Raw genomic sequence first — 24,904 nt, forward strand, 5'->3', positions numbered from 1 at the left:
CTCTTCAACTTTGTATTTGTTTGGCTTTTTAACTATTTTGATTTGAGCGTCACTGATGAGTCTTATGTAGACGAAACGCGCGTCTGGCGTATAAAATTATAATCCTGGTACTTTTGATAACTATTTACACCACTGGGTCGACGCCACTGCTGGTGGACGTTTCGTCCCCGAGGGTATCACCAGCCCAGTAGTCAGCACTTCGGTGTTGACATGAATGTCAATTATATGGTCATTTTTATAAATTTTCTGTTTACAAAACTTTGAATTTTTCGAAAAACTAAGGATTTTCTTACCCCAGGAGTAGATTACCTTAGCCGTATTTGGCACAATTTTTTGGAATTTCGGGTCCTCAATGCTCTTCAACTTTGTATTTGTTTGGCTTTTTAACTATTTTGATTTGAGCGTCACTGATGAGTCTTATGTAGACGAAACGCGCGTCTGGCGTATAAAATTATAATCCTGGTACTTTTGATAACTATTTACACCACTGGGTCGACGCCACTGCTGGTGGACGTTTCGTCCCCGAGGGTATCACCAGCCCAGTAGTCAGCACTTCGGTGTTGACATGAATGTCAATTATATGGTCATTTTTATAAATTTTCTGTTTACAAAACTTTGAATTTTTCGAAAAACTAAGGATTTTCTTACCCCAGGAGTAGATTACCTTAGCCGTATTTGGCACAATTTTTTGGAATTTCGGGTCCTCAATGCTCTTCAACTTTGTATTTGTTTGGCTTTTTAACTATTTTGATTTGAGCGTCACTGATGAGTCTTATGTAGACGAAACGCGCGTCTGGCGTATAAAATTATAATCCTGGTACTTTTGATAACTATCAAAAGCGTATAAACTGTTCGATATCATATTCCAAATGTCTAAGTGACATCTTGCAAAACAAAAAAACAGCGAAGGAAAAAAATTTGGCAGAAGAAAAAAAAATAATCAGAAGAAATCCAACAGGTCTTTCCACGGAAAGGTGGAAAGACCTAATAATAATCAGAAGAAAACCAATAGGTCTTTCCACGGAAAAGTGGAAAGACCAAATAAGAATTATAACCAATGATTTCTCTGATAGTTGTTTTAAGAAGAAGGGAACGGACTCAGAAATGTTTAACAAGTTTTGCACTTTTTACACATCAATTGACAATCGCAGTGCAAGGGTGTACTATGGATAGGGAAGCAGAAGTTTCTGTTCATACAGAAGGAATCACTTTTGTGTTTGCAGTTTGGGAATTGGATCATTGGTATAAAAATAGCTGAATCAATTTTTATTCATAGTTAGTCTTTTTTATTTGTATATGGCACAGGCAAAGAAGTGCATAGGGTATTACAGTACATTAGAAATACGGTTCAGATCGAGGTTCAAATGCCTAATAAAGGTGTGATACTGTTCTTTGATATTTCCTCCTAATACAAATCTTGATAATAATACTGTTTCATCTAGGATAATGTATGGTTTGAAAATACATTGTATTATCTGATTATTATACCTGAGTATGGTACACAATATGTTTAAGTTTTTTATTTCTCGCTACTCTTTTGTAAGAATTCTACTCGCAGTATAAGTATAACAGTCCATTTTAAATGGTATACGAAAATACAGATTCTGTTTCGTCAAATTTGTAATAAAAAAAGGAAAATCACAAAAATACTGAACTCCGAGGAAAATTCAAAACGGAAAGTCCCTAATCTGATGGCAAAACCCAAGTTTTGTGAGTAGTTACCATTTAGTAACTCTAAATATTATCAAATACCGTTTTATTTAGTACTGGTTTACTCGTACATGTTTTGTTGCTAAATATTAAAGGTTAAAGGTTGATTACTCGATTAGATATATATTGTCGTTGTCGTTGTCTAGTGTGCAGTGTCTGTCGTTGTCTAGTGTGCGGTGTCTGTCGTAATCGTTTTCAATGATCCTATCATCTAAACCTAATGAACCAAGTTCAACCAAATTTGGGTTTTAATTATCCATAGCGTATCTAGTATAAAATATTTGTGTTCTTTGCTTTTCTGTTAATATGCATAGTTGCTATGCAAATAAAATAGAAGATTGAGGTCAAATGCGTCTTTAGGTTTTAAACAATGTCTACAGAGATGATCTGACAGGGGCATCAACGCTTGTAATGTCAAGATCTACCTTCTTTCTAATTTTACGAAATTTTCCAGATGATTTCTGATGGAGCATTGCTCGAAAATGACGATGGTTGATTCATACATGTGTTTTTGCCTTTAATTTCAAACAAATCATACATACTAGGTAGACACTGTAAATAACAAACATAGAATACAAGATCTACATAAATGCAAAACGACCGAAACAATATGATGATTAGGAGTTACAGCTATAAATGCCGATTTATTTTTTCGAGTTTGTCGTATATCCTCTTAAATATCTTTTGTCTGAAACTTCTGACTCAATTGCAACCAAAGTTTGCGCAAACGATTTTAAAGTCTTTAGAATAAAGTATGTCCAGTTAGACAAACACCGTCAGAATTCTACTCAAAAAGGGATTGCTATTTTTTTTCTGATTGACAGAAATAAAAAAAACCACTTAATATCGAACAATTATAAGCTTGAAAGTACACAGCCCAAACACGTTATACATTGTTTAATTGATTTGACGAGGCCCTCTACAAAAGTTAAGATTTTATGCAGATCTGAATTCAATGATGTAAACAAGATTGGCCTAAACATTGTCATTGGACCTAACTGAAAATTCATTTTGATAAAATTGTTGTTTTAAATTTGGTCAATACATTTATGTTCTATTTGTCATAAGAAGGATCCAACAGATTAAAAATAAATATGTTTTTTTTATTCTGAAATTCAAGATTGTCTTTTGTATAGATATTGAAGCATACGAGCTGTTCAATTGGTACTTTTCAGTCACTATTCTCAAGTTAGGATTTGATTTGATTCTTTGTGTTTTAACGCCCATTTTAAGCACCGCATTTAGGCTATTTCGTGGCGGCCAGTTCTTATTGTTGGATGAAGCCTGAGTGCCCGGAGAAAACCACCGACCTTCGATATAAAAACTGACATTCTTAGTCAATTCAGATTGGAGTCGAGTGCACCCACACGAGCGTGGTTTGAACTCACAACCTCAGTGTTGACTGACGGCGAGTGATTACAGTAGTCACTACTTAGACCACTCGGTCACCGAAGTCTCTGCTCAAATCAGGAACCTGTCTTTCAGTGGCTGTCGTTTGTTGCTATATATCAGGATTGTTTTTCGTTCATTCTTTTGTACATAAATCAGTTTACTCGATTGAATGATTTGTCATTTGGGCATTTTATAGATTTATGGAGTATGGTTTTTGTTCATTGGTGAATGCTGTGCCGTCCCAATATTTGTTAACTTCTAGGGTATTTAGTCTCTTGTGGAGAGTTTGGCAATCATACTACATCTTCCTATTTTGATATTAACTAGTTGAGCGATCCAGGTTCCTACGAGCCTCTAGTTAAAACATTATTTACACGCAGGACTATGATATAATACAATGTTTAATATATTTGTTTATAGTTAAAGGTTGTATGTGGACTTCTTTTAATGTCCTTTTAGTTGTTTGGTATCGTGTTTTTCAACTTCTTTTATGTATCATTCACAGTTAAATCCATGTACCAAATGTGATCGATCACTAGCAGTTAATTATAACTGACACCAATATCTATGTAATACAAATATGTATTGTGTTTTAAACAAATTTATCACCACATAAGTTTAAAATGTAATTGCAATAGTTTGCCTGACAACATTGGTAGTTTATACATTTGGTATTAACCGTAAATTAAATTGCACATTCCTTTTGAGCGATTTACTTCATGGATTTGTTGTCTATGCATATGCTTATAGTTTGTTGATAGAAAACTAATTCTCACTACTTGAATTCAAATTATCTTGTTATTTGGAAGCGATTCAAAAATATGTTTACGGTATATATTTAATCAATTTGTTTGTTATTCTATCTAAAATTAAATTGTATTGCTAAAAAAGGAATGTATTAAGCCTTTTGAAAGAAAACATAATACCAATGTATTTGGTTAAGAAGAACCTTCACACTTCTGTAAATAAATGTATATACAAGCGAGGAGGAATCCAGTTAACAAACTACAACCTAGGAAAACAAAACCAGGAATACTTAACTGCTACAAAAATAGATGCCAACATATATAGACAAACGATTATTATAAATACAGCTGCCCTAATCATGACTTGGTACAGGATATTTTACGACAAAATGGTTGTTTGAACCGGGTGTTATGGCTATCTAAACCTCCCGCTGATATAGTAATGTTTAAAATACTCGAAAAAGACCAAATAGATATTGCTTAAACAAATGACAGATGTATTGTATCTGTAATAATACATATATTTACCTCGAAAAAAAAAACTTGAAAAAGTTACAAGGACATGGGGTTTTAGAATTTTATTTTGTATTTGGATTCCATTTTTAATGAAAGATAATAGCGCATTTATGCTATACAGTTTTAATTTAAGTTGTGTTGTTAAAGTTATATCATTATGTTGGTTTTTTTTTCGATTTAAGGCAATAATACAAAAGGGAATAATGACATTTTTTATGATTTGAAGAAGTGTCGTTTCTGTTAACATTAAATACAACTGTGGACATATTTCATCCGTAAAGAATTATCTCTCAAGTTGGATATTTTGATTTCAGAAGTCTTGTAATCAATGTAAAAGTATCCTTAACTATCTTGAAACCTTCTTAACTCATTATAATAAACACAACAAACAAAATTCTACTTCATTAAACACTTATATACCATGCTTTACATACATCAAAACTATTATTTTGACTTTCATCTGCAAGTTATGTTATCATACATAAACACATAATTCAGACCCCGAGGTAACCAATCTGTGCTACATCGGATTTTGTCTAATGCCTAGTTTCTGTGTGTGTTACATTTTAATGTTGTGTCGTTGTTCTCCTCTTATATTAAATGTGTTTTCCTCAGTTTTAGTTTGTTACCCCGATTTTGTTTTTTGTCCATCGATTTACGAGTTTTGAACAGCGGTATACTACTGTTGCCTTTATCTATAACTCATGCATGTCGTGTGCTTGGTGGCTTGGTGGAGAACCAGCAAATACTAGTTTTCAAGTTCTTTATATCACCCAGCCAGAAATCTAACCGGTACCTCTTACACTCGAAGTGAGCATGCTACGGTGATATAATCAAACGGTTGGTTTTTAGGCTACTCGCTGTATTTAAAGGGTGCATATCATTTTTAATTATTGTTCATTATTTTCATTTTAAGCCAAAACAGACCTCACATGTACATTCATATTGTCAAAATCATGATTTATGTTCTAGTTCAAACAAGTTTTATTTACATATATTACATGATTTTCTAAACTAGGCATTACCTGATGTTGCATCTTTAAAAGAGGGACAAACGATACCAGATGGACATTCAAACTTATTGATGGAAAACAAACTGACGACGCCTTGGCTAAAAAAGAAAAAAACTAACAGACAAATTAAAGTACACAAGACACAACATAAGTTACTGTAAACAACTTATTTTAACAAGAACACAAATATTACTAAACATCACACAACTCAACATCAATTTCATAAAATAAAAAGAAAAAAATGAATAAAATCACTTACATTGCTAACAACACGTATACTTGCTTGTGATAAAGAGCTGTACGATTTTAATTTTTTCACATGTTTCGTGTTTGTCTAACATGAATATTCTTCGTAGATATCATTGATTAGTTTGTCAGATAAAGGGCTTCTTGTCAAGATAAACATCTCATGCTAGCGCCGTTCCTATAGTTCTTGTTACGTAAATGTTAGATATCGGTATGTTAATCATTTATTTAAGTAGCCTTGGGAAAACTATATATGTGCTTGGAACCTTATTTAGCTGAAAATAATTAATTGTTTTTATTTTAAATAATTCAATAGTTATATCAGCATCTCTATTTAAACCACAAGCTAGCCAACGACAACATATACTATCAAATTGCATACAAAACGTTCTGTTTCAAACTTATTAAGTTTAATTATGACCATTGGTTCGATGCCACTAGTGCTGATTGTGGAGTCAGCAATTCTGTGTTGACATGAATTATCATTGATATTGTCATAATTCTGAATTAACTGTTAACATAACTTTTTTTCATAATATACTAAGACTTTTCTACATCAGGAATAGATTACCTTTGCTGCATTTGGCAAAACCTTTAGGAATTTTTGGCCCCCAATGCTCTTCAACTTCGTACTTTATTTGATTTTAACTTTTTTTATTTGAGCGTCACTGATGAGTTTTTTTGTAGACGAAATGCACGTCTGGCGCAAATACTAAATTTCAAACCGTGTATCTAGTATGGTGAGTTTATTTGAATTAGACTGAATGATATTTTACACCAAAATATATAAGAGAACTTATAAATGATGTTTATCTGCATGATAGTACTCCGCATGCTATCAATAATTTGGTACTTATATTAAATCTGTATTTCAACAAATTAACTGTCCCCATATATATATCGTTTTAAGTCACTAGCACACAGTTGTGTAATGAATTAATGTTGCCGACTATCTTAACAGGTTGCATCTATACTAGTGTCCTATCGAAGGGATCAAGTCTGTAATATTAAGAACATACTTCTATTGGTATCTGCAAAAACAAAAACAGACGATAACAACTTGTAAGCTTTGAATGTGTTTTCTGCTTTTATTTCAATCGTTCTTTTTCAATTTTTTCGTAAATTGAAAGTTTTAAAATTTTTCCGTGTTGTTTTTAAAAGGGACGTCCTAGCACTACTAATCGTGTATTGAAAAACAAAATTACACATGCTAACACCAAACACATATACACGGTTTACACGTGGTTGCTTTTAACCAATTATTTATAGAAATGGAATATAGGAGGTAAGATAATGAGAAAGACAACACGCATCAGCCCGTATTGTGTTGACAGAAATATATTATTTTTATCCGGTTAGATAGCCTTTAAATTTTAAATGGAAACCGAACAAACTGTTGTGTATTGTGAATATTTTAATGAAACTATAAAAAAAGTCGGTATCTCTGTCATTTAGTTTATATTACCTTAATTTCGCTCAGTAACTATTCTTGATGAGATCCAATTAAGCCAGTATGGATATACTATGGAATTTTTCAATCACTTTCGTTAAATCTGAGTGAAACTAATTAGCTCCGTCATTTCTTCAAATAGATACATTTAAATTAATTAGGTGGTATTTTTTAATTAGTATGGCCATTCCTTAAGATTGATTACAAATTGCATTATCGAACGTTGGTTAGAATAACGGTTATGTGTGTGTGTTATATCATGTCTTTTACTGAGGTCTTTTATGAGCTATTTCTCACAATAATGCATATATTTGTAATAAAGCTAGCTGCTCCCTATTATATTGATTGAATTAATAGTTGATTTAAATAATACGTAAACAGATTTTAGATAAATAGTCCCATGTGTCAAGTGCATATTATAAATATGTATACACATTTCTATTAATCATTTGGGAAAACAATTCGTATGAACTTATTTGAAAAGATTGCTTCCAAGCAATTTAACAAACAATTCAAACTTTATAATGAAAAGTGTAATAAACAAACTATATTATGCATCCTAGCGTCATAACACTAGTCATACTGATTGACTTTAGTGATATGCGCACAAATATGAAACGGACGCATTTAAATAAGTCAAACCGAATGATTGGGTTGACATTCAGTTTGATTTATTCGGATTTTCAGAGCACAGCAACATACGAAAACAGGTATCAGCATTCATCATCATGGATAACAAAGATTTTCCATTTGTTGTGTAACTTATTGGTGTATAAAGTATTAGATATGAAAACACTCAACACGGTTGCCATATTATTCCTTAGGTTCTCTCCCTTTCAAGGATTTCCATGATTGATGGTTGTTTCTGACAAGGTAGCTACTGAACCATGATTCAACATTGGTAGAGTTTACGTCATCCTTTCAAAAGTGTCTTGGACTCTATCATAGCTTAGCAGATTGTAACGTTAATATTTTTCTCATCTAACTGAACACCAGTTTAAATGCATTTAAATTGTTACATTTTTAAGACATCCATAACCAGTCAGTCTGTTTTATTCAGTCGCAAACTCATTGCATAAATATTTATATAGGTGTAAAACCACCAATGATTTTACCCTATTAGTCTTTGTTAAATTTGCAATTTTCAAAAATATGTGCAGAACATATCTTTGTTTCAAATAAAGAAATACTTGGCATTAGTAACGTTTAATTCTGTCTAGTACAATAGACAAATTCACATTACAATTTATTGTATATAACTGTAAGATAGCAATCAAATGTTTACTCTTTTTTACTTGTACAAGCTTTAGTAACCATGTCACCTCAAGTTTCCAAAATGTACTATAGAAATACGAAATAAAAAATAATGGTTCGTAGAAACAACCTTGATATATGTATCTGAATTGTTTGACTGCAATGAAATGCAGTATTGCTGCAATGAAATATGGGATAATTGCAATGAAGACAATAAAAATCAAAACAAAGGAGTAAACAAAGACTCACAAAACCAAAGGACATTTACATCAACAGTTATAAATAATAATTAAGAAACAACACGAACTCCACTAAAAACCGGGAGTAAAATCAGGTGCTCCTGAAGGGTAAGCATTTCCTGCACCGTATACGGCAGTCGTCGTGTTATTTCTTTGTTTAGTTCGGTAAGGATGGAAGGTTATTATGACTGAGGAAGAAGATCAGATATGATTTCTGACACACTTTTTTCATAATGGCCAATCAGCTCTTGATGGCGACCGTAAAATGTCTTGAGTGATGACCTTAATTAGTTTTAATTGAGACACATATACTCCATATGCTGGTGCCGCTGGGATGTTGCTACACAGAAATGGAAAGTTGACTATGGGAAAATTAAAATCATTTCGTTTAATTTCAACAAGGGTTTAATCCAAGGAAATATTTGTTTGACCTCTTTTTCTAATGCAATCGAATCTGACTTACCATAATTTTGTGGTATAACACATATAGATGAAGCACTAGTTTCCTGCAGCTTTAATATACAGAGTCGCTCAAATAAACGAGCTGATAACTATCAAATAAAAATAAAGACAACATTAGTTTACCGCTTTTATACAATAATCATAAATCGATTAAGCGAGGGGGAATCCAGTTAACAAACCACAACCTAGGGAAACAAAACCAGCAAAACTGAACTGCTACAAAAAAAAACCGCCAACATATATAGACAAAAGATAATTTAAAAACAGCTGCCCTAATCATAATTTGGTACAGGATATTTTAAGAACAAATGGTTATTTGAACCGGGTGATATGGCTATCCGAACCTCCACCTTATATTGTAATGTTAAAAATACTGGAATGGACCACAAAGATATTGCTTTAATGAATGATAGATGTACTGTATCTGTATTAATACATATATTTACCTCTAAAATTAAAAATAAAAAAAACAAGGACATGGGGTTTAAGAATTTCATTTTGTATTTGGATTCCATCTTTAATGAAAGATTAAGGCCTCTTTGGGCTATACACCTGTAATTAAAGCTGTGTTGTATCATAATGGTGTTATTTTTTTTTTTATTTTAAGAATTTCCTGTTTCAAAAGTCTGACTTTATTGATATCAATTGACGCCTCTTCATTGTACTTCAAGCGATCTGTTGTCACAATGTTTCGTTTTTACTGATGCTTTGTTTTTCATTTCCACCAAACAAGACATTAATAAAAATAGCAAATGAAGGATAATTGTCGTGTTCAGAAACTGGTTTAAACCGTTGCCAATCGTTTCTGTTTTCAATCATGCTGCAAAAAATCAATCCAAATGATTCTTCTTTGTTTTACAAAAAGAGAGGCAATGATACAAAAGGGTACAATAACTTTTAAGGCTGTGAAGAAGTGTCGTTTCTGTACATTATAATCACAACTGTGGACATATTTCTTGCGTTAAGAATTGAATCTCTCTCATTATAACATTTAATTTCAGAAATGTTATAATGAGTGTTAAGATAAAGGGTTAACCGTCGGAAGGACCGAATATCGAATACCAAAATCGCTAACCGGTTAACCGGACCTTTTTCAATTTTAACAGATTTTCATATAAATGTGGATTGAAATCATGAAATCATTTTGTTCTATTTAAAAATTATCGTCGTGGCAATAAGTGTGACTGACCAATTGTCCAGTATATTGATTGCTATTATTAATAATAAAAAAACATAATTAATTAAAACTAAGACAACTTCTCTATCAGCTCGGGCAAGATCTTAAGTAAACATAATAAGTATAACTGTTTTTTTTAACAGTAACTTTAAATAAGTAATTTGATTAAATTTTACGATTTCCTTCATTATTTTATTTTGATCTAATATTGCATAGACCTACATGTGAATGCGCAACCTCTATAGTGCAAGGCTTTGTCAATGCCAACCCAAAAATTGTGAAATGCAAATCAAAGTGAACGAATTAATATATACTTCATGGTACTAGCTACAGGCTTAATCATTTCAAATTGAAACACTCCACATTATTTTATGAGACATGAAGAAAAAATGAAAGAATCATCGGTTTCAGACATTTTCAATTCGACGAGATCAAGATTTTTTTTTTAAACATTTTTCAATATAAAGTTATTTCAAAGGCCATATTAGATACGGTGTATTAGGTGAATAAAAGAAATGAATCCCAAAGACAAGCCTTATAATGTAAAAGGACAAACTTCAATTCATCGTATTATAAAAATGAACACCGTACCTTGACCTATAATGGTTTACTTTTATAAATTGTTACTTGGATGGAGAGTTGTCTCATTGGCACTCATACCTCATCTTCCTATATCTATTTGTAGTGTACTATAGATAATGTCTTCAAACATCAACTTAAACTACCGGTTAACCGGTTAATTGGTCGAACTATTATCCGAGTAACCGGTTAGGCAAAATTGTACGATTTGACAACACAGGTTATAATCAATGTATCCTTATTCTTATTATCTTGTATGATTGTAAACTAATTTTATGACAAAAATAAAAGAAAACGAACACAATTCTACTTCACTAAACTCTTCTATAACATGCTTTACATACAACAAATCTATTTCTTAGTAAGTGCTTTTGCTTTCATCTACAAACGTTCACTCATATTTTAATAACAGTGTAAACAGAAAGAGGTCACTGTCAAATGAAATGCAAATAAACGCTGTAGAATAGTTTGTGCTAAATTGTTTTTACGAAGACATGAATATTGCGGAGTATTTTTTCTCTCCCGCTAGCTTCGCTTTAACACTGGCACATTAATGAGTTGAAATGATACACTTTCCCTGACATTGACCCTATTACCTATAGAATTATATTACAGGTCTCTGATTTAATGCACTCGTCAATGATCTATTTTTTTTATTTCTACTTGATAGATAGTTTTGCTCAATGTTAATATGGGCCGTTTGTAAGAAAAGTGAGAATACATGCAGAATATTTTAGGCCAACTTTAATCATAATACTTAACCATTAGTGATTCTTGGCGATGGAAGTTAAAGCAAAATGAGTCATACATGAAGGGCGACATGTGAAAAACGATAATTGTTTAGTGCTATGGAAGTATAAACGTTTATAGATGCATTGCCACTACAGGATCTCTCCTCGCTTTTGGTTTTTCAATCTTTCTTTTCACAAAAAAAAAAGGTGGAAGGTAAAAAGACTCTCAAGTCGTATATAGACTGACAACTGAATGCCAAAAAACCTACAGAAAAAGAGAGAAAAAGAAACCGATCTAGTAAAACATGTCAAATGAACACAACCAAACGCTTGACGTATTCATATCAATTGATATTTCGATCCAATATCTTTTCTGTTTACTCTTGGAAATTTACCCACTGCTTAGCTTTCCTTTGAAGGTATTTTGTGTGTAAACAATATTTTACAACCAAAATTTATTATTCCAATCTTGCTAATACTGAACAATTAGCTGCTCGGTAGTTGGCACCATACTCATCTTCAAGTTATCCTAATCCAGTGGTAGCTAATAAGATATGATACAGATATCCGTAGTCAATATACTAGTTTCTGGAATAAAGTTCCTATACGATCTAGATCAAAAATTACACAAGCAATACTTCATTTCGCGAAATCCGAAGGTGTTATATTCTTTTATATCGATCTATGGTATCTGTGTCATAGTTTTGTTGTTGTAGTGCCTATCATGTTCTTTTCTTTTTTTTTTTTATCTTATTTCCTTTTTTATTTTATTTTCGGGTAATATGTAATTTATTTTTATGTATGTCCAGTCGTTCTGTTTGATGCAAAGATATATACTCTTCTTAAGGTCATGTAAGTGTGGCTTTTATTGATTTTGTCATTGACTTGTTTCAACACTAGCGCGAATTCAGAAAGCATGAATTATTGCCGCTTAATTTCAAATTATTCCCCTGGTTAGATTATTTACTTCCTGCTTCGCTAGTGAATAATAACGTTTAATGACTAGCATTACACAGTTTAACACATTATGTAATAACGATCAACTCTAATTACCAAAGCAAAATTTGTAATGACAGTCCAATGAATCATTTAAGATTAAATAATACAATGTCGATTTATCTGGCCTTTCTCAAGAAATGGTAATATAAGCTGACATGATCTGAAAGATTTTTCAAAATATAAACACTGACAAATTCTAATCTTTGCGTGCACTTATTTACAACATGCATAAGTCGTTGTTTCTCATTTAATATACAAGAAGCTTTGTTTTACTTACTATACATTAGATTTTGCTCATTACGAAAAATGCCGTACACGACCTTCTGTTGATTACATCATCGTCCTTCGGTGTCGGGTAGAGAGTTGTCTCATTTGTAATCATATCACATCTCGTTATGTACGTAAGGACTCTGTAATTCAATGGTTATTTTGCTGGTTGCAGTCTGTCATATATGTTTTCCTTTATTAATTAAGTAAAAACTAAGACGTTGGGTTTCTCTTAAGAATTATTTTACAGTTCCCTACAGTTATTTATATTTTCGTCTCATAACAACTGGTGGAATCTTGGTTCTTTGCAATCATATCACATTTAAACATAGTAAGGTTTTACTACTAAGTAAGAGAATTGAAATAGTATTTTATCTTGTAAAACTATGTAGAAATAAAACATGCTGAACTTGATTGGTTCGGAAATATGTTTGCAATTCTTATTTCAAATTAAAATTGCACTTTTGCAGTCCTTGAAATAAGCACTCAATAACTACCATGTACTTTTATTATATTCACAGTATACATCCTCTTAAAGTACTCTAATAGTGTTTAATTACAGAAAATAATAGTTAATCGATTTTCAAATCTTAAAAATTAATTAAGAAGATACAAATAAAGGAAGAATACAACTATATGCTCCAAAGGAACATACCCTGGTTCGTCTGCAAAGTACGTGTATCCTACTATGCATGCACGCATTACCCGCCATGTAAATCTACACTCACTCCAATTGACACAATCGGTCAATTTACACATCAGACAACTATTTTGGCATGAAATGATTGTACACAAAGACACTCAAAGAGAACGCTGTTAGTTCGATTTTGTTATTTGTTTTAATTATACCAAAAACATTCTCTTGATCTTCAATTTCAGTATTGCAAGACTGCAGATAACTATACCCGCATATTGATATCTTAAAGATGTTTAACAAGAAATAAAGAACAGAAAAAACAAACATAGCCTATAAGTTGAGATAAGAGTATATGGTGTACTGATGAAAAGGAAAGTACTGCTTTGTGACTTTTTTATAATAGTATTTTGAACGTTGAATGCACGTTCCCATACAATTAATAATCAGTGGCCAATACCAGTCGGTAATATCAAAAACACTAAATTAACTGCACTTTCTGGATAAAGTTGGGTAAGTGTACGCAATGACATGAATTGTACCTATATTGTTATAAATCACAGTTTTTCCAAAACTTAATAAAGGTCCGTCTGAATTTTATTTGATTTAATAGACAAAAATATCAATTACTGCTACCATAATGACAATTTTGCTTTTAATCAAATTCTCTATAGATATAGGAAGATGTGGTGTAAGTGCCAATGAGGCAACTCTCCATCCAAATAACAATTATAAAAATAAACCAGTATAGGTCAATGTACGGCCTTCATCACGGAGCCTTGACTCACATCGAACAACAAGCCCCAAAATTACTAGTGTAAAAATATTCAAACGGGAAACCAACAGTCTAATCTATATAAAAATCGAGAAACGAGAAACACGTATACATTACATTATCAAAGACAACTACTGTACATCAGATTCCTGACTTCGGACAGGTGCAAATAGCGGGATTAAACGTTTTAATGGTACCAAACCTTCTCCTTTTTTGTGAAACAATAATTTAACATCAAAATATAGAAAAACACACGATAAAATATCAATCGGAAGGCTTAACTCAATCAAAAAACGTAAATAAACACACTATGAACGAATGAATTTGATCTGCGATAACTGAATGCAAATACATTTACTATATATACATGATACCAATGTGTTTGGTTTTGAGAAAAAGTCGCATGGTTTGCTTTTAAACATTTAGTTTTAGCTATTACATGCATACCAAGACGATAAAATTGTTATGTCTTTGATATTTTTATAGACACTGATTTAAACTAGACTGACAAACTTAGCCAGCTTTTACATGTTAGTTACAATGTATCAGTCGGCAAGTTCAAATACTGTGGATTCATTTATTTTCGTGGATTGCTGAAAACTTGCATATTCGTGGATATTTGATTTCGTGGTTTTGCCAATTTCTGTATACAAAGCCTATTGAAAATATGATATTCGTTGAACATTTGAATTCGTGGTTCACTTGTACCCACGAAACCCACGAAAATTGGTATCCAACGAATTATAATGAATCCACAGTACGGGCGATCAATGATAAAAAGAAGATTAAAATAAATGTGACCTGAAACTGGACTCAATTCTGAACGTTTTGATGTGAAGTAAAAATCTGCAGATTTTTGGTCCACACTTTTTCCGATCGGGTGCTTCATATTTTGAAAGCTCATGGTTAAAGCTTAACTATGTCTGCGAAAAATTTACTCATGTAACATCGTCGAATAAAATTACTTACACGCTAACAACATGTTTACTTGTTGACACAAAGCTGTACGATTTATATTGTTTATACGCTTCATGATTATCTAACAGGAATATTCGTCGTAGATATCATATATTATGTCGTCAGACAAAGGACTTCTTGTGAAGGTAAACATCTGATACTAGACATCAGTGTCAAGGAAATGAAGATTCATCCGTAGATAGATACGTCTTATCATAGAAAAGTTAGTAACAAAACGAAACATGTACATTTGCAAGCTATGCACGGGTTATAAACAATAACAGTTTTACAAATAAAAGCGACCGCAACCTGTGCAGCAATTCTAAACGTTTTGAAATAGGAAATATCAGTATCTCTATGGTCCACAAAATGTCAAAAGTCGTATGGACCCAATATATATGTAATCACTGCAAGATTAACACATAAGCACACAAACGAGCGGAAGGTACATATCACAAAAAAACTCGTGTTTACAATTTCGTAATTTTCGTGACAATTCTTTATTGTACACGAACATCACGTTCACTTATTTGTGATACGGAGCTGTACGATTTATTTTTTCAACACGCTTCATGTTTGTATAACATAAATATTCTTTGCAGATATCATTGATATTGTTAAACAAAGAATTTCTTGTCAAGATAAACATCTCATACTAGCGCCGATTGTGTGGTTCTTATTACGTAAAAAGTAAAATCACAAAAATACTGAACTCAGAGGAAAATCAATTCGGAAAGTCTATAATCACATGGCAAAATCAAATAACAAAACGCATCAAAAACGAATGGACAAGAACTGTCATATTCCTGACTTGGTGCAGGCATTTTCAAATGTAGAAAATGGTGGATTGAACCTGGTTTTATAGCTAGATAAACCTCTAAATGTTAGATATCGGTCGGTATCATTTATAAACGTAGTCTTGGAAAAACTATGTATGTTGCTCATAACCTTATTTAGCTGAAAAAGATTAATTTTGTTTACATAAGATAAGTGGTATCAGCATCTAAATCAAAACCTATAGTTTGATAAAAAAACACAAACGGTTTAAATGCAAACGCAACGCTCTGTGTCAATTAACTGATTTGTTTTTGGCGCAAAACCATATTGAAAATGCGAGAACAAAGTTATTTACAACGACGTTTATCGTTATGAAACACAATTTGAGATTTTGATGCAATCTATTTTTTTAACTCACAAAACTATAACTTTTATAACTATCAATCCAACGTGCAAATACTTCCATTCTAGCGTTATTGTATAATAGCGGACTATTTATTAATATATTTCGTTTTAGAATTATAAATAGACCATAAAGAATTTGATTTCATCCAAACAATTTCTCTATCTATACAAACATTATAATGAAATGTATGATAATCAAACAATATTTGGCATGCAAATGTTTGATCACTAGTCACACTGCATGATTTTAGGGGTATACGCATAAATGTGAAACGAAAACATTAAAATATATCGAATCGGATGATTGACATTCAGTTTGATTTATTTGAATTGCAAGAGCAGCAACACAAAAAAAAAAGCCTCTGCATTTAGTATTCTGGAAAACAAATATTTTCCAATTATTGTGCAACTTATTGGTCTGTAAGATATTACAAATGATGATACTGAACACAGTTAACACTAAAGACTAAACAACACGAATATGCTCTTCTTTTATATTTACTCACGTCTAAAAAACTAAAAGTTACGAATGATAGAATAAACCATATCTGATGATGTTCAATGCTATAAGTCGGATATGGCATGTTCGGAAATATCAACGTGTTTATGATATTTTACCCTTTGTAAAATACAAGTTCTGAAAGTTAATCCAATTTAAAATAATCATGTTTGTTGTGTATGCAAAAGTCACAAACAAATTCTTAAAAAGACAAGGTTTTTTAAAAAGTTTTTAAATATTAGAGCATTTTTGTCAGGTAATCTTTTTATTTTCATCCCTTTTTATCGATTTTATTGATTTTTTGTTTCATAAATCATTCTTTATCCACAATAATTTACTCCTCCGTATTGCATTTCAAACAACCTGAAGTCTCAATCTGTTGTTTCAATGTGACCTTGTTTTTATTTCTTTCAGACACTAATTTAACGAAAATTATAAATCAAGAATAATTGTCCTGTTAAGAAAGTAGTTTACACCGTTATCAATCGTGCTGAAACAATTCAAACCAAATGTTTCTTTTTTAACAAAAAAGAAGGTAATTATACAAAAGAGGACAATGACTTTTATAGTTTTCAATAAGTTTTTCACTGTAATCACATCAGTGGCTATATTTCTTGCGTTAAGAATTGAATCTCTCAAGTTTGACATTTCAATTTTAGAACTGTTGTTACCAATTTATTTGTTTCCTTATTATCTTGTATGAGTCTAAACTAATTATACGATGCACAATGAATACAACAAACACCATTGTGTTTAAATAACCACAGTATAAACAGAAAGCGGTCACTGTCAAATGAAATGCAAATAAACGCTGCTAAAATAGTTTTTACGAAGACATGAATATTGCGGTGTATTTTTCTCTCCCTAGCTTCGCTTTAACACTGGCACATTAATGAGTTGAAATGATACAGTTTCCCTGACATTGACACTATTACCTATAGAATTATATTACAGTCTCTGATTTTATGCGCTCGTCAAAGATATAATTTTATATTTGTACTTAATAGATAGTTATTGCTAAATGTTAATATGGGTCCTTTGTAAGAGTAGCGATGATACATGCATAATATTTTAGGTTCACCTTTAATCATAATACATAACCATTGGCGCATCATGGCGATCTGAAGAGAGTTCACGCAAAATACGGAAAGTTCATACATGAAAGGCGACATGTGAAAAACGAGAAACTATAATTGCTAAATGCTATGGACGTATAAACATTTATATCACCCCTAGTTTTTGGTGGGGTTCGTGTTGTTTATTCTTTAGATTTCTATGTTGTGTCATGTGTACTATTGTTTTTCTGTTTGTCCTTTTCATTTTTAGCCATGGCGTTGTCAGTTCATTTTCGATTTATGAGTTTGACTGTCCCTCTGGTATCTTTCGTCCCTCTTTTATAGATTCATTGCCACTACAGGATCTCTCCTCGCTTTTGATATTTCAATCTTTCTTTTTACTTTTATAAAAGTTGGAAGGTAAAAAGACTCACAAGTCGTATATAAACTGATAGCTGAATGCAAAAAAGCCTACAGAAAACAAAGCAAAAATAAACCATCTAATAAAAACATGTCAAATGAACACAAACACACGCTTTTATTCATATTAATTCATATTTCGATCTGATATCTTTTCTTAAAGGACATGTTTACTGTTGGAAATTTACCAAATGCTTAGCTTGCCACTGAAGGTATTGTTTGTGTCAACAATATTTTACAACCAAAATTTATTATTCCAATCTTGCTCATACTAAAAAATTGGCTGCTCGGTAGATGGCACCATACTAATGTTCAAGTTGTTCTGAACCAGTGGTAGCTAATAAGATATGATACAGAGATTCGTAGTCAATATACTAGTTTCTGGAATAAAGTTTTTCACATACGATCTAGATAAACAACTACACAAGCCACACTTCATTTCGTGAAATCCGAAGGTTTTAATATTCTTTTATATTGATCTAAGGTATCTGTATCATAGTTTTGTTGTTGTAGTGCCTATCATGTCCTTTTTTGTCATGTGTCCTTTTTTTTTTAATTTTTGGGTAATATATATGTCCAATCAGTCTTTCTTCTCGCTTCCGTCCTGTTTGATGCAAAGATATATACTCTTCCTAAGGTCATGAAAGTGTGGCTTTTATTGATTTTGTGATTGAAATGTTTCAACACTAACGCGAATTCAGAGAGCATGAATTATTGCCGCTTAATTTCAAATTATTCCCCTGGTTGTAGATTATTTACTTCCTGCTTCGCTAGTGAATAATAACGTTTAATGACTAGCATTACACAGTTTAACACATTATGTAATAACGATGATCTCCAATTACCAAAGTAATATATATAATGACAGTCCAATGAATCATTTAAGATTGAATAAACAAAGTCGATATATCTGGCCTTTCTCAAGTAAAGCTAAGATAAGCTGACATGATCTGAAAGACTTTTCAAAATATAAACACTGACAAATTCTAGTCTTTGTGTGCATTCGTTTACAACATATATAAGCCGTGGTTTTTTTTATTTAATATACAAGAAGCTTTTTTCTATTAGATATACGATATAGATTTTGGTCATTACGAAAAAAGTCATGCAAGGCCTTTGTTGATAACATCATCGTCCTTCGAGTTGTCTCATCGGTAATCATATCACATCTTGTTATGTACGTAAGTAATCTGTAATATAATGGTTGGTGGCGGTTGCAGTCTGTCATATATGTTTCTCCTTTAGTAATTAAGAAAATATGAAGACGTTGTGTTTCTCGTCAGAATTATTTTACAGTGCCCTACAATTGTCGATGTCGTCGTCCTATAACAACTGGTGGAAACTTGTTTCATTAGCAATCATATCATATGTTGTTATCTTCATAAACATTTTTTTGCAGAGAGTTGTCTCATTGGCAATCATAGCACAACTTCTTTTTTATATTTATTATCTTTTCAGCCTAAGTAATTAAAATAAAAATCATGTAACACAGATCAGATCATGCTAGACAAAACACTCTTTCATGACACAAACAAAATGTTGATCGAACTATACCTAAAATAGACAGACAAATGTGTTAAATTGTGTTCAAACAAAAATGTATTCATTAGTAAGAATCAAAGGCAGAAGACGAGATGACCGGTGGAAATGAACAGACCCTAAACTATTCTCTCAAATTGCGTTCGCAACAATATTCCAATATTAGACAGGGATTCTGGGTAGATTGGTAATATGTACACATGCACGTCTGCACAAATACACATTTAAACCTAAAATGTACGTTATATCACTGAACTTGTATATATATTTGTTTAGGGGCCAGCTGAAGGACGCCTTCGGATGCGGGAATTGTTGGTTGAAGACCTGTTGGTTTCCTTCTGCTGTTGTCTCCTCTATGGTCGGGTTGTTGTCTCTTTGACACATTCCCCATTTCCATTTTCAATTTCATTTGTTCTATTTTAATATCTTACTTGAATTATATAAAGTTTTACTTCTAGGTTGAGAAATTAGCTTTGCACCTTGTGAAACAATGTAGATATAAAACATGCTGAATTTGTTTGGTTCTGAAATATTTTTGCATTATTTTTTTCAACTAAAATTTCAAATGTACAGTCCGTGAAATGAGTACTCAATAGAGGCCATGTAGTTTTATTATCCTTATATGGTAAATCATTTTAAAGTACACAATAATTGTTAAATTAGAGAACACAATAGTTTACCGATGTCTAACTCTTATCAATTCATTAAGAAGATACGAATCAAGGAACAATACAAAAATATTCCAAAGAAACACAACTGGTTTCGTCGGCAAGGTAAATAGTTATCAAAGGTATCAGGCTAAGTATCTAATACATGAAGGCAACAGTAGTATACAGGTGTTCGAAAATCATAAATCGATTGGGAGAAAACGGATCCCGCTAACGTGTTTAACCCCGTCACATTCTCTATGTTTGTGCCTGTCCCAAGTCAGGAGCCACTAATTCAGTGGTTGTTGTTTGTTAATATGTTACATATTTGTTTTCTCGTTTGAATTATTTTACATTGTCATTTCTGGACATTTTATAGCCGACTCTGCAGTATGTGCTTTGCTCATTGTTCAAGACTGTACGGTGACCTACAGTTGTTGATTTCTATGTCATTTTGGTCTCTTGTGGGGAGTTGTCTCATTGGCAATCATACCACATTCTTTTTTTTTTAATATAAATCCGGGTTACGAACTAAAACTGGGGTAGTGTAATAATGTACGTTTTTTGATTGAGTTAAGCCTGCCAGTTGATATTTTATCGTGTGTTTTTCTATGTTGTGATGTTTTCCTATTGTTTCAGAAAAAGAGAGAAGGTTTGGATCCATTAAAACGTTTAATCCCGCTTCAAATGTTTGCACCTGTTCTAAGTCAGGAATCTGATGTACAGTAGTTGTCGTTTGTTTATGTAATTTATACGTGTTTCTCGTTTCTCGTTTTTTTTTATTTCATATAGATTAGACCGTTGGTTTTCCCGTTTGAATGATTTTACACTAGTAATTTTGGGCCCTTTATAGCTTGTTGTTCGGTGTGAGCCAAGGCTCCGTGTTGAAGGCCGTACATTGACCTATAATGGTTTACTTTTTTTTTAAATTGTTGTTTAGATGGAGAGTTGTCTCATTGGCACTCACACCACATCTTCCTATATCTATAAACACATCAACTATAAGAGGAAACAACGAAACAACAGAAATACTGAAGTGCAAAAAAAAAACGACAATGCAACACACACAGAAACGAACTATTTTTTTTTACTTGGTACAGGACATTTTAATATAAAAAAAATGGTGGATTGAACCTGGTTTTGCGGCAAGCCAAACTTCCCTCTTTATCAAATATATCAACTAAAATGATAACATTACATGACTACAGTATAAATAAATGCAAAAATATTACGGACAGAGAAATACACAAGTAAACAATACAATATGACAATTGTTATCAAAGGTACCTGGCCTACAATTTAATGCGTCAGACGCACGTAACGTCTACATAGGATTCATCAGTGACTCTCAGATCGGAATAGTTTTAAAGCTAAACAAGTACAAAGTTGAAGAGCATTTATGACCCAAATTCAAAACGGTTATGCCAAATACGGCTAAGTTATCTATGCCTGCGATAAGAAAATCCTTAGTATTTCCAACTATGCATACTTTCGCAGACGTAAATTTATAAAAATGACCAAATAATTGATATTCATGTCAATAACGAAATGCTGACTACAGCGGTGATGATTCCTAAAGGAACGAAACGTCCATCAGCAGTAGCATCCAAAAAAGTTGTTCAAAAGACGGCTAAGGTTATGTTTGCCTGTGATAAGAACATCCTTAGTATTTCGAAAAATTCATACTTTTGCAAACAATAAATTTATAAAAATGACCATCTGATTGATATTCATGTCCACACCGTATGTAATACTGACTACTGGGCTGGTGATACCCTCCAGCAATGGCATCGACCTACTGATGTAAATAGTTATCAAAGGTACCAGGCTTTTAATTAAATAATTGAATGCTCCGTAATGGAAATGGTAGGAAGTAGATGACTCGCAAAGTTCATTGATACTTTGTACCTATATCTTACCAACAGCCATCTATTATCTATTACGTTTTGTCATTTATATCTCGACGAAAAATTAACAGCCGTCTGCGAATTATCCGGATTCCATAATTGATTAATAGCTCCAACATTGGTGAACAATTTCGCTTTGGCGATTTCTGCACTGTCAATTGTTATTAGATTAAACGCATCAGTAGTTTGTTAATAATTACTGGCTACATTTCCGAAACAAAATGTCTATAAGAAAGAAACTGTACTTTCATGGTACATTTTCATTTTTAATCATGCATACATTAACCCAAAATATTCATAAAACGAACGAAGAACAGAAAATGCAAATATAGTCCATAATTGATTGTTGTTGTTATTGGTTTTGGTAGGCGGCTTACTTATGTAGTGATTGCGCCTTAAATTCATAAAACATAAATATTATGTATATATACTCTCAGTCCTTAATTTATATGATATTATTACGTAAGTATTTCTGTATTGGCCTTGTTATTGGTCCGAGGCTTGCTGTATTGGCCTGAGGCGAAGCCGAAGGCCAATACAGCTGGCCGAGGACCAATAACAAGGCCAATACAGAAATGCACGTAATAATATCTTTATTAATTAACTACAGTGTTACAATATTTTTTTAATTTCATTTCAAAAGAGATAAATATTTTTACCTTGCAGTAGAACTATCCAAATCTCAGTTTGTTTCTTTTTATTAGATGCAATACATAATGATGTGGTGCTGTTTCCAGGTGTCTTCAGCATTTTCTCATCTGATGAATTTTTCTACCCTTTTCAGTTACTATAAAGTGTTACAACTTAAATTTAGACGCACCACATAAATAGTAATTGGAAAGGTACTGCCATTGCATGTGTAATGCAGAAACTAATTTAAAATCGATGTGTACAATCGTGAAATTATGAGGTCGTCAAGAAATGAACTTTGTGATAATCTACTCGTTCCCCAAACCTGAAATAGTTTTATCGTCACGTCTGCTTTCAAAATACCTTTTAAATGAATGTGACCGTCTTTCGCCTGAAATGTATGCCATACTGACATTTTCAGCATGTTTAAGATAACTAAATGACAACTGTGAACTGCGTCTTCAAAACAACTGTTTACTTTCAGTTTGTGTTTATCGTGACTTTCGATGTAAAACCTAGAGACGTTCCGAAATCCTGCACTTGTGTCAACTCGGCCAATATAGAATAACTCGGCCAATACAGAAAAAAATCTGTATTGGCCCAGTTATTCTGTATTGGCCCAGTCTACACATTATATTGCATAGGCAGTTTTCATCATATTAAGTCCAATAACAGTGTAGTTAATTAATAATTTTTAGTATAACGTCTAAGCAAGTAATTATATGAAACTTTGACAAACATGGTTGACTGTGTTACAATAAAGTATTTATAGGTAGAGAGAAAAAAATACACATAACAGAAGGTACATGTAATAGGAAAAAGAAAGAAAAAGCAAATGATAGTTCCTAATAAAATGTACATTATTAATTGATAGGTATCATAAAATTGTTTAGAAATTTTATCTGGTTGTTCACCTTTTTGTCGTCTGTGATATACCTATAAAAAAAAGTATATTTAGAAACATAGATATGTGCTAATTAAATGGTACCAATGTAAGGACGTCTCCCACGATTGATGTAGCAAAAAAAAATCCTTAAGTAAGGATTGATTATAATTTTTCGTTTTCCATAACGGCAAGTTGCGTCTATTTTCCAAATAAATTTCCAAAGACATACTGGTATTTAGTGATATCTCCTTCCCTGACGAGAAAAAACACTTCTGTCATTGAATGAGAAATTACCCCTCCCTACACCTTTAATCATGTACCAGTCGGTGATGTCACTCACACTGAATTAACTGCACTTTCTTAATGAAGTGGGATAAGTGTACGCAATGACATGAATTGTACCTATAACAGGAATATTCGTCGTCGATATCATTGATTATGTCGTCAGACAAAGAACTTCTTGTCAAGATAAACATATCATACTAGCGCCTTTTCTTTGGTTCTTATTACGTAAATGTTAGATATTGGTCCGTATATCATTTATTTAAGTAGCCTTGGGAAAACTATACATGTTGCACAAAACCTTATTTAGCTGAACATAATGAATTGTTTTTCATAATATCAGTTGTATCAGTATCTTAATCAAAACCCAATGATTTACAAGAAAACACAAACGGTTAAATTGTATACCAAACTTTCTATTTGTACTTGTTTGGCTTTACTTTGATACGAGCGTCACTGATGAGTCTTATGTAGACAAAACGCGTGTATAGCGTACTAAATTATTATCCTGGTTCCTTTTGATAACTATTTCAAACTAACAGTTAATTGATCTGTGTTGGACCCAAAACTATAGAGAAAATGTTAGTACAAAGATATTTGCAACAATATTTATCTTTACGAACAACAGTTCCTCTAATGCTAGGATTAAATTGTGATTTATATGCAATCAATATTTTTAACTCACAAACTGATGATTTTTTTGTCATTTT

This window comes from Mytilus galloprovincialis, chromosome 7, assembly GCF_965363235.1.
Source record: "Mytilus galloprovincialis chromosome 7, xbMytGall1.hap1.1, whole genome shotgun sequence".
Lineage (NCBI taxonomy): Eukaryota > Metazoa > Mollusca > Bivalvia > Mytilida > Mytilidae > Mytilus > Mytilus galloprovincialis.